The following is a 17619-nucleotide window of genomic DNA, read 5'->3' on the forward strand; positions in this document are numbered from 1 at the left end:
GTGCTCATTTGCACGTACCAAAATTGACCAAACCATTTAATCAAACCACATGCAGTACAATGCCTGGGGCGTTCATGACATTGATGGCTATGGCTGCTTCATGTTCGAGAAAGATCCCAGCTTCGTTGGGCCAGACGTATTCAACTGGAGGCGGGTTTACAGCCTCGGCCACCACTCCATGTTCCTCGGGCTCAATTATCCGATCATCCAACCAATCATCGATCATATCACCGGTGATGATTACCGTGCTATGCAACTTCCATTCGCCAGGGGGAACTGTGTTTACACATCATACCATGGGTTTTATTAATCACCATATCCAGAGATTCGTCGACACAGCTTGTTGCCAGATAATCTTCAGTGTGTGAAAGACATCAAGCTTCCATGCGATGGATGGATTTTGCAAACCCGACATGCGGCGATGTGGTTCAAGCCAACATCAAATATACACAACTTGATTCGTACTGATATCTAGATTGAGCCATGTATCCTGCTGCTGTAGCATGACACTCTTTTGTTGGATATTATGTATTGTTGTTAGTTTGAAGCACTCCTCTGGTTTGAAGGATAGATACCTTTCTGGGATCAAGTGCATCCTAATTCACCTACGTAGGATGTACTAATAATGATGACGGACGTGCAGAAGCCATATATATATACATATATATATACATATATATATATATATATATAGCTTCAAGTGTGTAGTTGTTGGTGAAAGTGTTGTCCAATGGGAATTATATTTTGTATTACTCATGTAGCCTACAAAGTCTGTCGCACAGCCTTGTAACTTCTTACCCCATTTCTAAATTTGTACTAGTCCTCTGTATCGTATATTGCGCTACTCGTACTACTACCTCCCTCCTGGTTTACTGGTCCCTTTGGTAATTTGTGTCAAATTTTGATCATAAATTTCACTAACTAAATGTTAATGCATGTCACAAAAAATTATATCGTTTTATTCGTATTTGAACATAGTTTCCAATGGAATATTTTTGGTGACATGCATTGACATTTTGTTAGTTAACCTATGGTTAAAATGTGACACTAAATACGACTAGTAAGTAGTACAGTAGCAGTACTAGTATACGTCGGTCAAATTCATCATGTCCTCACATTGAATTGACGTGATAACACGCTACGCGTGAGGTGACACAAGAATCCCGGCGGCATGTTCGGGTATTGTGGACTTCATATGTGGAGTACTACCACTTATCTGTCGAAATCTTTCATCATTCACTTAAAAGAGTCGATTGATCATACATTGAGTACCATATAACTGGAATTAACCGATGCAACTCCAAGAAGGATTGGCCGGTGCTGCCGGCTGGCGTCAAGTTTGATCCCATGGATCAGGAGCTGATCGAGCACCTTGAGGTCAAAGTGAGTGCTGCACAGGGGGAGATCTCACCCTCTCATCGATTTGTTCATATCAACCATCGACAACGAGCACGACATATGCTACACCCATCTTGAGAAACTTCCAGGTAAGACACCGATCGGCCGTCTACTTGCACAAACATATTCCTTTGTTTATAGCTCTATTTTTCTTTCTAGACGCAGACCTAGTGAAGCAATTACAATTTGACAGTTAATAAAAAGTGAAACAAGTGACTGCAACATGCCAAAGATGTTATGAAAATGCCAACTACGTACACTAAAACCTGTATTCGATAATACTGCAGGTATCACACTGAGTGGCCTAAGCAAGCATTTCTTCCAGCACAATTCTAGGGCGATAAAAAGGGGCACGTGGACGCGTAGCAAGATACAGTCAGAGTGCGGCATGCACGCGATGTGGCACAAGACCGGCAATACCTTGCCGATGATGGTCAATGGCCGGCAGACGGACATCAAAAAGGTTCTGGTGCTGCACACCAACAAGAACTTAGACCATTCCCGCAAAAAAAGAACTTCGACCAGCAGAGGACCAACTGGGTGATGCACCAGTACCACCTCGGGGACCTGGAGCAAGAGAAGGAGCGGGAGCTGGTCCTCTGCAAGATTTTCTACCAGACGAACACTAGGGCCAGGACTAAAAAGATTATAAGTTAGTTTGGTATTGGTACTTGTACTACCTTGTCGTTCGCAAGTTGGTATTGCTATTAACGATCTTTTGGTATGAACTTGGCATTTGCTTCCAACCATCATGCTGAGGGTCGACGTGGATATAAAGCTGAATCATTTGTTTCGAAACGAATTTTCAGGCACCTGATTTTTATTTGATGGGTAGCATAAGCACCTGCCGTTCGAATCCCCAGTTCTCCAAATTTTTTGAAACAAATGCATGCACTTATTATCACGATAAAAAAACAATATACCTGTTGCATCCCGGTTATCAGTCTGTATTTGCAGAATTCTCTCGTTTATTGAGCAGCTATATTGTTTTTTCAGGTCGAGCAAGTTTCAACTGGGTTGTAGACTGCCCAGGCTTGGTTTTGTTTTTAAAAGGCCTAGCCCATGACGACAATGGGGCACAAAGATCCAGTAGGTATCTACAGGCCTCTGGCCTGCCAGCGTTACTTATATTTTGTCTTACAACAGTTTTTTTACTAAATCAAACACATAGCCCAGTTCTATTTTCCTCTTGAAACGCCATGTCCTACTTCCGTTTTCTAATCTCTACCTATAGTTTTACTAGTTCATATACACGTATCATTATATTGAAAATACATAAAGTTTCCTTTTCATATTTACATCCTTATTTTTGTTGTTTTTTCCCTACCAGCGCTGATTTTTTTACCACTGGTTTTCCCTTAAACCAACTCAATTGTCCCACGTCTTATTTGCTTACAAAAACAAAATGATTTTTTTGGCAAATCAATAAGTTCTTAAAAATGTTTATCATTTCCGGATTACAACAGTTTGGACTCCACCGAAATATACAAAATAAGGTTGAACTTTTTGATCATGATCCTGGGCAGAAAATGGGCTGTAATAAATTACTTAAGAATTAGCAAATGGACTGCAAATTATTAAAAAAATAGCAAATGGGCTCTATGTTGTCTGCCACAGATATGGAGGCTGATTTGTGGGCCAACTAAGCTCATGCGTACACAAGGTTTCTCAAAAAAAGAAATTTAGTCAACAATTGACTCTACCAGCATCAGACCGTTAGATGTCAATCTAACGACAATCGTGCTTCTTCAGTCTCTGATCTTCCTGCTCCAGCCGCCCAAACCAGCGCCGGCAGAACTGCCTGCTCCTGCCTCCCATGGCCGGCTGTGCTGCCGGGCAGGCCTCACGGCCCCACCATACTCGCATCCTTGGCCTAGCTATCCCTCTACTCACCCACACCTCCTGTTATTTTCCGGCGACGGCAGCCGAACCAGTCAACCCTCGTACTCCCCACCGCATGGGCAGCCACTGTCGTGTCTTCCCCGGCTCCGAGTCGTCCCCTTCGTAGGCCTCGCCGTCGTCCACCGCCCTGCTGCTCTCGGCACGGCGTGGTCAACGAACGACATCCATCGGAAGTGGACTGTACGTGGAGAGGCTGGCAGCTGGGTCCACGGCCGCACACAAGGAAATGCCTCCTTATTACGCGTAAAATAATAATTCCTCCACCTAATGAAGGAAATATGCCCTAGAGGCAATAATAAAGTATTATTTATTTCCTTATATCATGATAAATGTTTATTATTCATGCTAGAATTGTATTAACCGGAAACATAATACATGTGTGAATACATAGACAAACAGAGTGTCACTAGTATGCCTCTACTTGACTAGCTCGTTGGTCAAAGATGGTTATGTTTCCTAGCCATAGACATGAGTTGTCATTTGATTAACAGGATCACATCATTAGGAGAATGATGTGATTGACTTGACCCATTCCGTTAGCTTAGCACTCGATCGTTTAGTATGTTGCTATTGCTTTCTTCATGACTTATACATGTTCCTATGACTATGAGATTATGCAACTCCCGTTTACCGGGGGAACACTTTGTGTGCTACCAAACGTCACAACGTAACTGGGTGATTATAAAGGTGCTCTACAGGTGTCTCCAAAGGTACTTGTTGGGTTGGCGTATTTCGAGATTAGGATTTGTCACTCTGATTGTCGGAGAGGTATCTCTGGGCCCAGTCGGTAATGCACATCACTATAAGCCTTGCAAGCATTGTAACTAATGAGTTAGTTGCGGGATGATGTATTACGGAACGAGTAAAGAGACTTGCCGGTAACGAGATTGAACTAGGTATCGAGATACCGACGATCGAATCTCGGGCAAGTAACATACCGATGACAAAGGGAACAACGTATGTTGTTATGCGGTCTGACCGATAAAGATCTTCGTAGAATATGTGGGAACCAATATGAGCATCCAGGTCCCGCTATTGGTTATTGACCAGAGAGGTGTCTCGGTCATGTCTACATAGTTCTCGAACCCGTAGGGTCCGCACGCTTAACGTTACGATGACAGTTATATTATGAGTTTATATGTTTTGATGTACTGAAGGTTGTTCGGAGTCCCGGATGTGATCACGGACATGACGAGGAGTCTCAAAATGGTCGAGACATAAAGATTGATATATTGGAAGCCTATGTTTGGACATCGGAAGTGTTCCGGGTGAAATCGGGATTTTTCCGGAGTACCGCGAGGTTACCGGAACCCCCCGGTAACTTAATGGGCCTTAGTGGGCCTAGGTGGAAGGGAGGAGAGGAGGCCAGGGCAGGGCCGCGCCCCCCTTCCCCCCCAGTCCGAATAGGACAAGGAGAGGGGGGCGCCCCCCCCCCCTTCCTTCCTCCCCTCCACCTCTTCCACCTTCCACTCCTAGTCCAACATGGAAAGGGGGGGAGTCCTACTCCCGGTAGGAGTAGGACTCCTCCTGGCGCGCCTCTACCTCCTAGGCCGGCGGCCTCCCCCTTGCTCCTTTATATACGGGGGTAGGGGGGCACCTCTAGACACACAATTGATCAACGATCTTTTAGCCATGTGCGGTGCCCCCCTCCACCATATTACACCTTGATAATATCGTAGCGGAGCTTAGGCGAAGCCCTGCGTCGGTAGAACATCATCATCGTCACCGCACCGTCGTGCTGACGAAACTCTCCCTCAACACTCGGCTGGATCGGAGTTCGAGGGACGTCATCGAGCTGAACGTGTGCTGAACTCGGAGGTACCGTGCGTTCGGTACTTGATCGGTCGGATCGTGAAGACGTACGACTACATCAACCGCGTTGTGTTAACGCTTCCGCTTTTGGTCTACGAGGGTACATGGACAACACTCTCCCCTCTCGTTGTTATGCATCACCATGATCTTGCGTGTGCGTAGGAATTTTTTTGAAATTACTACGTTCCCCAACAGTGGCATCAGAGCCTGGTTTTATGCGTTGATGTTATGCACGAGTAGAACACAAGTGAGTTGTGGGCGATATAAGTCATACTGCTTACCAGCATGTCATACTTTGGTTCAGCGGTATTGTGAGATGAAGCGGCCCGGACCGACATTACGCGTACGCTTACGCGAGACTGGTTCCACCGTTGCGAGCACTCGTTGCTTAAAGGTGACTGGCGGGTGTCTGTCTCTCTCACTTTAGTTGAACCGAGTGTGGCTACGCCCGGTCCTTGCGAAGGTTAAAACAACACTAACTTGACAAACTATCATTGTGGTTTTGATGCGTAGGTAAGAACGGTTCTTGCTAAGCCCGTAGTAGCCACGTAAAACTTGCAACAACAAAGTAGAGGACGTCTAACTTGTTTTTGCAGAGCATGTTGTGATGTGATATGGTCAAGACATGATGCTATATTTTATTGTATGAGATGATCATGTTTTGTAACCGAGTTATCGGCAACTGGCAGGAGCCATATGGTTGTCGCTTTATTGTATGCAATGCAATCGCCATGTAATTGTTTTACTTTATCACTAAGCGGTAGCGATAGTCGTAAAAGCAATAGTTGGCGAGACGACAACGATGCTACGATGGAGATCAAGGTGTCGAGCCGGTGACGATGGTGATCATGACGGTGCTTCGGAGATGGAGATCACAAGCACAAGATGATGATGGCCATATCATATCACTGATATTGATTGCATGTGATGTTTATCTTTTATGCATCTTATCTTGCTTTGATTGACGGTAGCATTATAAGATGATCTCTCACTAAAATTTCAAGATAAAAGTGTTCTCCCTGAGTATGCACCGTTGCGAAAGTTCTTCGTGCTGAGACACCACGTGATGATCAGGTGTGATAGGCTCTACGTTCAAATACAACGGGTGCAAAACAGTTGCACACGCGGAATACTCAGGTTAAAATTAACGAGCCTAGCATATGCAGATATGGCCTCGGAACACGGAGACCGAAAGGTCGAGCGTGAATCATATAGTAGATATGATCAACATAGTGATGTTCACCATTGAAACTACTCCATCTCACGTGATGATTGGACATGGTTTAGTTGATTTGGATCACGTAATCACTTAGATGATTAGAGGGATGTCTATCTAAGTGGGAGTTCTTAAGTAATATGATTAATAGAACTTAAATTTATCATGAACTTAGTACCTGATAGCATCTTCCGTGTCTATTTTAATTGTAGATAAATGGCCCGTGCTGTTGTTCCATTGAATTTTAATGTGTTCCTTGAGAAAGCAAAGTTGAAAGATGATGGTAGCAATTACACGGACTGGGTCCGTAACTTGAGGATTATCCTCATTGCTGCACAGAAGAATTACGTCCTGGAAGCACCGCTAGGTGCCAGGCCTCCTGCAAGAGCAACACCAGAAGTTATGAACGTCTGGCAGAGCAAAGCTGATGACTACTCGATAGTTCAGTGTGCCATGCTTTACGGCTTAGAACCGGGTCTTCAACGACGTTTTGAACGTCATGGAGCATATGAGATGTTCCAGGAGTTGAAGTTAATATTTCAAGCAAATGCCCGGATTGAGAGATATGAAGTCTCCAATAAGTTCTACAGCTGCAAGATGGAAGAGAATGGTTCTGTCAGTGAGCATATACTCAAAATGTCTGGGTATAATAATCACTTGATTCAACTGGGAGTTAATCTTCCGGATGATAGCGTCATTGACAGAATTCTTCAATCACTGCCACCAAGCTACAAGAGCTTTGTGATGAACTATAACATGCAAGGGATGAATAAGACAATTCCCGTGCTCTTCGCAATGCTAAAGGCAGCGGAGGTAGAAATCAAAAAGGAGCATCAAGTGTTGATGGTCAGTAAGACCTCTAGTTTCAAGAAAAAGGGCAAAGGGAAGAAGAAGGGGAACTTCAAGAAGAACAGCAAGCAAGTTGCTGTTCAGGAGAAGAAACCCAAGTCTGGACCTAAGCCTGAAATTGAGTGCTTCTACTGCAAGCAGACTGGTCACTGGAAGCGGAACTGCCCCAAATATTTGGCGGATAAGAAGGATGGCAAGGTTAACAAAGGTATATGTGATAGACATGTTATTGATGTGTACCTTACTAATGCTCGCAGTAGCACCTGGGTATTTGATATTGGTTCTGTCGCTAATATTTGCAACTCGAAACAGGGGCTACGGATTAAGCGAAGATTGGCTAAGGACGAGGTGACGATGCGCGTGGGAAATGGTTCCAAAGTCGATGTGATCGCGGTCGGCACGCTACCTCTACATCTACCTTCAGGATTAGTTTTAGACCTAAATAATTGTTATTTGGTGCCAGCGTTGAGCATGAACATTATATCTAGATCTTGTTTAATGCGAGACGGTTATTCATTTAAATCAGAGAATAATGGTTGTTCTATTTATATGAATAATATCTTTTATGGTCATGCACCCTTGAAGAGTGGTCTATTTTTAATGAATCTCGATAGTAGTGACACACATATTCATAATGTCGAAGCCAAAAGATGCAGAGTTGATAATGACAGTGCAACTTATTTGTGGCACTGCCGTTTAGGTCATATCGGTGTAAAGCGCATGAAGAAACTCCATACTGATGGACTTTTGGAATCACGTGATTATGAATCACTTGGTACTTGCGAACCGTGCCTCATGGGCAAGATGACTAAAACACCGTTCTCTGGAACTATGGAGAGAGCAACAGATTTATTGGAAATCATACATACAGATGTATGTGGTCAAATGAATATTGAGGCTCGTGGCGGATATCGTTATTTTCTCACCTTCACAGATGATTTGAGCAGATATGGGTATATCTACTTAATGAAACATAAGTCTGAAACATTTGAAAAGTTCAAAGAATTTCAGAGTGAAGTTGAAAATCATCGTAACAAGAAAATAAAATTTCTACGATCTGATCGTGGAGGAGAATATTTGAGTTATGAGTTTGGTCTTCATTTGAAACAATGCGGAATAGATTCGCAACTCACGCCACCCGGAACACCATAGCGTAATGGTGTGTCCGAACGTCGTAATCGTACTTTACTAGATATGGTGCGATATATGATGTCTCTTACTGATTTACCGCTGTCGTTTTGGGGTTATGCTTTAGAGACGGCTGCATTCACTCTAAATAGGGCACCATCAAAATCCGTTGAAACGACACCTTATGAACTATGGTTTGGCAAGAAACCAAAGTTGTCGTATCTTAAAGTTTGGGGTTGCGATGCTTATGTGAAGAAACTTTAACCTGATAAGCTCGAACCTAAATCGGAGAAATGTGTCTTCATAGGATACCCAAAGGAGACTGTTGGGTACACCTTCTATCACAGATCCGAAGGCAAGACATTCGTTGCTAAGAATGGATCCTTTCTAGAGAAGGAGTTTCTCTCGAAAGAAGTGAGTGGGAGGAAAGTAGAACTTGATGAGGTAACTGTACCTGCTCCCTTATTGGAAAGTAGATAATCACAGAAACCAGTTTCTGCGACACCTACGCCAATTAGTGGGGAAGTTAATGATAATGATCATGAAACTTCAGATCAAGTTATTACTGAACCTCGGAGGTCAACCAGATTAAGGTCCGCACCAGAGTGGTACGGTAATCCTGTTCTGGAGGTTATGTTACTAGACCATGACGAACCTACGAACTATGAAGAAGCGATGATGAGCCCAGATTCCGCAAAATGGCTTGAGGCCATGAAATCCGAGATGGGATCCATGTATGAGAACAAAGTATGGACTTTGGTTGACTTGCCCGATGATCAGCAAGCCATTGAAAATAAATGGATCTTCAAGAAGAAGACTGACGCTGACGGTAATGTTACTGTCTATAATGCTCGACTTGTTGCGAAAGGTTTTCGACAAGTTCAAGGGATTGACTACGATGAGACCTTCTCACCCGTAGCGATGCTTAAGTCTGTCCGAATCATGTTAGCAATTGCCGCATTTTATGATTATGAAATTTGGCAAATGGATGTCAAAACTGCATTCCTGAATGGATTTCTGGAAGAAGAGTTGTATATGATGCAACCGGAAGGTTTTGTCGATCCAAAGGGAGCTAACAAAGTGTGCAAGCTCCAGCGATCTATTTATGGACTGGTGCAAGCCTCTCGGAGTTGGAATAAACGCTTTGATAGTGTGATCAAAGCATTTGGTTTTATACAGACTTTTGGAGAAGCCTGTATTTACAAGAAAGTGAGTGGGAGCTCAGTAGCATTTCTGATATTATATGTGGATGACATATTGCTGATTGGAAATGATATAGAATTTCTGGATAGCATAAAGGGATACTTGAATAAGAGTTTTTCAATGAAATACCTCGGTGAAGCTGCATATATATTAGGCATCAAGATCTATAGAGATAGATCAAGGCGCTTAATTGGACTTTCACAAAGCACATACCTTGACAAAGTTTTGAAGAAGTTCAAAATGGATCAAGCAAAGAAAGGGTTCTTGCCTGTACTACAAGGTGTGAGATTGAGTAAGACTCAATGCCCGACCACTGCATAAGATAGAGAGAAGATGAAAGATGTTCCCTATGCTTCAGCCATAGGCTCTATCATGTATGCAATGCTGTGTACCAGACCTGATGTGTGCCTTGCTATAAGTTTAGCAGGGAGGTACCAAAGTAATCCAGGAGTGGATCACTGGACAACGGTCAAGAACATCCTGAAATACCTGAAAAGGACTAAGGATATGTTTCTCGTTTATGGAGGTGACAAAGAGCTCATCATAAATGGTTACGTTGATGCAAGCTTTGACACTGATCCGGACGATTCTAAATCGCAAACCGGATACATGTTTACATTGAACGGTGGAGCAGTCAGTTGGTGCAGTTCTAAGCAAAGTGTCGTGGCGGGATCTACGTGTGAAGCAGAGTACATAGCTGCTTTGGAAGCAGCAAATGAAGGAGTTCATATCCGATCTAGGTGTCATACCTAGTGCATCGGGACCAATGAAAATCTTTTGTGACAATACTGGTGCAATTGCCTTAGCAAAGGAATCCAGATTTCACAAGAGAACCAAGCACATCAAAAGACGCTTCAATTCCATCCGGGATTTAGTCCAGGTGGGAGACATAGAAATTTGCAAGATACATACGGATACGAATGTTGCAGATCCGTTGACTAAGCCTCTTCCACGAGCAAAACATGATCAGCACCAAGACTCCATGGGTGTAAGAATCATTACTGTGTAATCTAGATTATTGACTCTAGTGCAAGTGGGAGACTGAAGGAAATATGCCCTAGAGGCAATAATAAAGTATTATTTATTTCCTTATATCATGATAAATGTTTATTATTCATGCTAGAATTGTATTAACCAAAAACATAATACATGTGTGAATACATAGACAAACAGAGTGTCACTAGTATGCCTCTACTTGACTAGCTCGTTGGTCAAAGATGGTTATGTTTCCTAGCCATAGACATGAGTTGTCATTTGATTAACGGGATCACATCATTAGGAGAATGATGTGATTGACTTGACCCATTCCGTTAGCTCAGCACTCGATCGTTTAGTATGTTGCTATTGCTTTCTTCATGACTTATACATGTTCCCATGACTATGAGATTATGCAACTCCCATTTACCGGAGGAACACTTTGTGTGCTACCAAACGTCACAACGTAACTAGGTGATTATAAAGGTGCTCTACAGGTGTCTCCAAAGGTACTTGTTGGGTTGGCGTATTTCGAGATTAGGATTTGTCACTCCGATTGTCGGAGAGGTATCTCTGGGCCCACTCGGTAATGCACATCACTATAAGCCTTGCAAGCATTGTAACTAATGAGTTAGTTGCGGGATGATGTATTACGGAACGAGTAAAGAGACTTGCCGGTAACGAGATTGAACTAGGTATCGAGATACCGACGATCGAATCTCGGGCAAGTAACATACCGATGACAAAGGGAACAACGTATGTTGTTATGCGGTCTGACCGATAAAGATCTTCGTAGAATATGTGGGAACCAATATGAGCATCCAGGTTCCGCTATTGGTTATTGACCAGAGAGGTGTCTCGGTCATGTCTACATAGTTCTCGAACCCGTAGGGTCCGCACGCTTAACGTTACGATGACAGTTATATTATGAGTTTATATGTTTTGATGTACTGAAGGTTGTTCGGAGTCCCGGATGTGATCACGGACATGACGAGGAGTCTCAAAATGGTCGAGACATAAAGATTGATATATTGGAAGCCTATGTTTGGACATCGGAAGTGTTCCGGGTGAAATCGGGATTTTTCCGGAGTACCGCGAGGTTACCGGAACCCCCCGGTAACTTAATGGGCCTTAGTGGGCCTAGGTGGAAGAGAGGAGAGGAGGCCAGGGCAGGGCCGCGCCCCCTTCCCTCCCAGTCCGAATAGGACAAGGAGAGGGGGGCGGCGCCCCCCCCCCTTCCTTCCTCCCCTCCACCTCTTCCACCTTCCACTCCTAGTCCAACATGGAAAGGGGGGGAGTCCTACTCCCGGTAGGAGTAGGACTCCTCCTGGCGCGCCTCTACCTCCTAGGCCGGCGGCCTCCCCCTTGCTCCTTTATATACGGGGGCAGGGGGCACCTCTAGACACACAATTGATCAACGATCTTTTAGCCATGTGCGGTGCCCCCCTCCACCATATTACACCTTGATAATATCGTAGCGGAGCTTAGGCGAAGCCCTGCGTCGGTAGAACATCATCATCGTCACCACGCCGTCGTGCTGACGAAACTCTCCCTCAACACTCGGCTAGATCGGAGTTCGAGGGACGTAATCGAGCTGAACGTGTGCTGAACTCGGAGGTACCGTGCGTTCGGTACTTGATCGGTCGGATCGTGAAGACGTACGACTACATCAACCGTATTGTGTTAACGCTTCCGCTTTCGGTCTACGAGGGTACGTGGACAACACTCTCCCCTCTCGTTGCTATGCATCACCATGATCTTGCGTGTGCATAGGAATTTTTTTGAAATTACTACGTTCCCCAACACCTAACATCTGGGACCAACCGAAAGGGCCTCTGTATTTCAGAAAAAAAAACATTCCCGCCGCTGACAGCTCGGATCCACCAGCTATATCTTCGCACGCAAGGAAGTGCTTCCTTATTACGCACACAAAAATGAATACTCCCCCTGCTAGCTGGGATCCACCATATGGGAGGCTGACTTGTGGGCCTACTAAGTTGACGCGGACGGAGGGCTTTGTCAACTTAGTCAATATGAACGATTCTAGCTCAAGTGACCGTACGATGTCCATCCAACGGCCGTAGTGCTTCTTCGACCTCTGGTCTTCTTGCTTCATCCGCCCAAACCAGCGTCGGTCATGCCGCGTGCTCCTGCCTCCCGTGGCCGGCTGTGATGCCGCGGAGGCCTCACCGCCCCCTACTACTCCCACCGCTGGCCAGGCCATCCCTCTACTCACCGGCACCCCATATTATTCTGCGGCGATGGCAGCCTCACAACGCAGCCGAACCAGTGAACCCTCGTACTCCTCTCCACGTGCGCATCCACTGCCGCGTCTTCCCCGGCTCCGCGCCGTCCCCTTCCTAGGCCTCGCCGTCGTCCACCGCCCTGGTGCTCTCGGCGTGGCGTGGTGAACGTGGTCAAGGAACGACTTCCATCGGAAGAGTACTGTACGTGGATAGGCTGACAGCTGGGTCTACGGCCGCAGCAAGGAAGTGCCTCCTTATTACGCGGAAAATAATGATTTCTCCACCTGACAGCAGGGACCCACCGGACGGGCCACCGTATTTGATGAAAAAAATGTTTCCCCTTGAATGCTGGGACCCACCAGCTACATCTTCGCACGCAAGAAAGTGCATCCATATTACGGGCAAAAAAATGATTCGCCCCCCTGACTGTTGGGACCCACCAACTACATCTTCGCACGCAAGGAAGTGCCTGACAGTCGGGACCCACCCGGTCGAAGCGTACGTAGCATTGTCATTCTAGTTTTGCAATCATATAAGTTTCCGATCTACAATTCTAGTTTCCTATTTATTTTATTTTGCAATCTTTACTTTCCAATCTATACAACAAAAATACCAAAAATATTTATCTTACTATCTTTATCAGATCTCACTTTTGCGAGTGGCCGTGAAGGGATTGACAACCCCTTTATCGCGTTGGTTGCAAGGTTCTTGATTGTTTGTGCAGGTACTAGGTGACTTGCGTGTTATCTCCTACTGGATCGATACCTTGGTTCTCAAAAACTGAGGGAAATACTTACGCTACTTTGCTGCATCACCCTTTCCTCTTCAAGGGAAAACCAACACATGCTCAAGAGGTAGCAAATATGAATTTGCTTTGGTGTTATTTTAGTACGAACTCTAGGGTAGATCGAACGGAAAGAATAGCTTTGTGTTATTTTAGTACGAACTCTTGAATAGATCGAACGAAAAGAATAGCTTTGAGGTGGTTTCATACCCTACAAACAATTTATTCTTATGTTCTCCGCTAGATAGGAACTTTGGAGTAATTCTTCATCGCACTTTGAGGGATGGTTATATGATCCAATCATATTAGCACTGTTGAGAGATTGCACTAGCGAAAGTACGAACCCTAGGCCTCATTTTCAAGCATTGCAATACCGTTTTTGTGCCCATTTACTATTTGCTACCTTATTGTTTTTATTTATTCAGATTATAAAAATATATTTCTACCATCCATATTACACTTTTATCACCATCTCTTCGCCGAACTAGTGCACCTATACAATTTGCCATTGTATTGGGTGTGTTGGGGACACAAGAGATTTCTTGTATTTGGTTGCAGGGTCATTTGAGAGAGACTATTTTCATCCTACGCCTCGCACAGATTGATAAACCTTAGGTCACCCACTTGAGGGAAAATTGCTACTGTCCTACAAAACTCTGGGCTTGGAGGCCCAACACGTGTCTACAAGAATAAAGTTGCGTAGTAGACATCAACTGTCCGACAATGTCGTCGTACAATAACGCATCCTATTGGATCAACTTGGTGGTGGAGCGAAATCTCTAGTCCCAGACGCTACACAGTGGGGCAAACTTTCTCTATGCGGTGCACTAGCCGCGATAGCCGCCGGACCCTCCTCCCATGACGGTAGCGTATGTGGCACCGCGGGGATATCGAGTCCCTCGTCTGCGTGAAGGAGGAGGATGTCATCCCTGCCGTGGTCCTTTTCCCGGTGAACAAAGTCATCCCAGTCCGATGCCGGATCCCGAGAACCCTCCCGATGTTGTGTTGCGTCTCTCCGCCCTTGAAGCTCACAATGCCGTGTTGAGGTTCTTCTCCTCAATGTTTTGAAGTCCAATAAGCTAACATGGATAGGGAAAGTGTGGAATGACTTCTAATTCAGGATCTTAACCATGTTCTTTAGAGTTCCAAATGCCCTCTCAACAATAACTCTAAGGCTGGAGTGTCTGAGATTAAATAGTTCATGTGGAGTCTTAAAATAGTTCCTACAGGTGAACTCGTTCAGATGGTACCTGATTTTCCCGAAGGGTGGAAGAACACCTGGACGACATGCATAACCAGCATCTCCCAGGTAGAAATTGCCATCGGGGATATTGATGCCATCAAGATGAATCATGCTATCACTAAGAATGTTAGCACCATGTGCTGATCCTTCCCAGCGAGCCAACACATATGTAAACTTCAGATTGAAGTCAACAACAACAAGCGCATTTTTACTTGTGTAGTGCTTTCTACCCCTGTATGTTGCAGATTGTGACCTCGGCACTCTGGCACTGACATGAGTACCATATATTGCCCCAATGCAATCCTGAAATGACATTACAAGATGGTGTTATGGCTATAGAAGAACAATACAAGCATATCAAGGAATAAACTACATACTGTGAGTGCTCACCTTGAAGTATGAATACCATCTTGGGCTAGTGCGAATCTTGGTAGTAGCCCGGTCGGTTGGTGAACTGATCATTTCTCCTCTGAGTTCCCCAATAGCATAGAACATTTGCCTGGAGTACCTTGAAATGGTCACCATCGATCTCATGAATGTGTTATTGTACGGCGGCATTGTGTCTACTTGCTCTTCCGCACTGGTGTGGATGTTATCTTGTAGCAACCCCCTGCCCGTGAAGGTCTGCACAAGTCTGGCCAAAGGTGCTCTTTTCATTTGGAACATCCACAGAGCCTCTGTGTTGTTGCAGTTGTAGATGTAGTTCATATTCACCATCCTCTCCTGGTCCCGGATTAACACTAGACCATAACGGATGACATGCTTATCACCACGATGAACAACTCTCTTGTGTATCAACATGAGCCACACCTGAATCACAGCTATCAGTGCTGCTACCTAAAGTACCAGCTTCATCCGTGGGTTCATAACCTAGTCGACATCGAGGATGCATTGAGCAATGAGGAAATCGATCCTACACCTTGCCTAACGGCCTAACAACCGACCTAACATAGGGGGAGGGGGTTCCATGTTGCTTACTTCTTCTAAGACGACAATGATGAGGGGGGGGCATGGCTGAGTTGAGGAGGACCAGACGGTGGCCAAGAGGAAGGGGAGAAGCAGCTCCTCCTGCCGGAGGGGGTGCTGATGCCGCGTCCGCTTGCACAAATTTGAGTCACTGTCGCCGCCGCTGCTAAAGACAGAGGAAGTGCTTGTCCTAGAGATAATGATGACCGAGTAAATGGGTCGGTGACGCTAAATTTGGGGCCGTTTCGCCTCGGCCGATTTCCATCTCCCGCCATCTCCACTCGATTCCGCCTTGCACACGCATGTGCGAGCTGCATCCCTTTTGCACCGTACTCAGCCTGACTCATTAGAAACTGTCGATTTGAGGGTTTTTAGTCTCTAAGCAGCTTTAAGGTTCGTGATAATGCGAGCCAGCCCGCTCCGTTCGAAACCAAACGCGTTTTTCTTGGCTTAAATCGACTTGATTGGAGGTGACGATTCTGCTAAGTTACTCGTGTCTTCTTCGATGATTCACCCCGTAAGGCTGGTCATAGTGGGGAGTAACTTATGCTAGTGTCATGCATATGACACTATTCTAAATTACCACCTTCATAGTGCAAAGTAACATAGTACTAGTGTCATAGATGGGTTCATTTATTAGAGCATCTCCAGTCATTCGGCCCCCTAGCGCATAGGCCGGCGCTATTTCGAGCGCCCGTCCGGTGCTTTTTAGGCCCTGGGGGCGATCTAGCTCCCAACCACGCCCCCAAGCGCCGTCCCCCAAGTCGCGACAAATTCAAACTTGGTCATTCCCGATCACAAAAAAATGCCACAAGTCCGGCGATCAGCGGCCCAGTTCGGCGATCACCTTGCCACATTTTCGGCAGTCAGATGAAAAGTTCGGCATACAAAAAAAGAAAGGACGCATGGGCAACGCATCAAACGGCGGGGTCGGCCTCTGGCGTCGGCGTGCACGGGCTTGGCGGTGTCGGAGCTGCTTCTGTGCTGGGCGGCGTCGGCGTGGCTTCTGTGCTGCTGGGCTCGTGGAGGCATCATCGCTCAGGCTTGGCGGCGTCGTCGGCGTGGGCGTGGGAGTTGGTGGCGCCGTCGACGGCAACTGGTTCAGGATGAGGCCGCGCTCCGCCAGGTACCACGCCTTGAGCTGCTCGTCGTTGCTCTGGAGCATGTCCGCCCCGCCCATCAGGAAAGCCAGGTCGGTGTTCCTCTTCTTCGCGGCGAGGTACTCCTGCTCCTTGGACACCCACTTGATGCGCGGCTCGCCGGTCCTGGCCGCCCCTTCTTCTTCTTCTTCTTCTTCTTCTTCTTCCGTTTCCTCGCCGGAGCAGGCGCCGGCTCCTACTCCCCCTCCTCCTCCAGCTCCTCCTCGCCGTAGTCGAGCTCGCCGTCCATGTCACCGTTGAGGTCCATTGTGTCGTCCTGGGTAGTGAACCCGGGGGACGCGGCGGCGGCAGCCGAGCCGACCGTGATGATGTTGTCCATGTCGGCTTCGGTCGCGATTGTGTCGCCGAGATGCGACGTGGAGGCTTGTGAGAAGGGCAGCGCGCCACGGCGGAGAGGGGGCGTCGGGGTGGATGCGTTGGCCAGCGGTGAGTAGGTGTACGGAGGGTACTGCACGCCGCCGAAGGCGGGCGAGGGCGTGCGCTGGGCCGGGTGACCATGGGGGAAGGTGATGTTGGGGTTGAACCCGCCGTGCGCGTCACCGTCGGCGTAGCCCGGCGACTGCGTGCAGCCCCAGGGTTACGGCGATGATGAGAAGCCGGCCGGAGAACCGACGCTTTGCTGGCTTCAGGGCGCGTACGGGGCGTGGCCGCCGGGTGGATTCATCATCCCCACGCGAGCCGCCTCGGCTTGTTCAGCCGAGCGCTCCGGTTGCTCCGCCGCCGCCACAGCCGTGAGC

Source organism: Triticum aestivum, chromosome 2D (genome assembly GCF_018294505.1).
Source record: "Triticum aestivum cultivar Chinese Spring chromosome 2D, IWGSC CS RefSeq v2.1, whole genome shotgun sequence".
NCBI classification, from domain to species: domain Eukaryota; kingdom Viridiplantae; phylum Streptophyta; class Magnoliopsida; order Poales; family Poaceae; genus Triticum; species Triticum aestivum.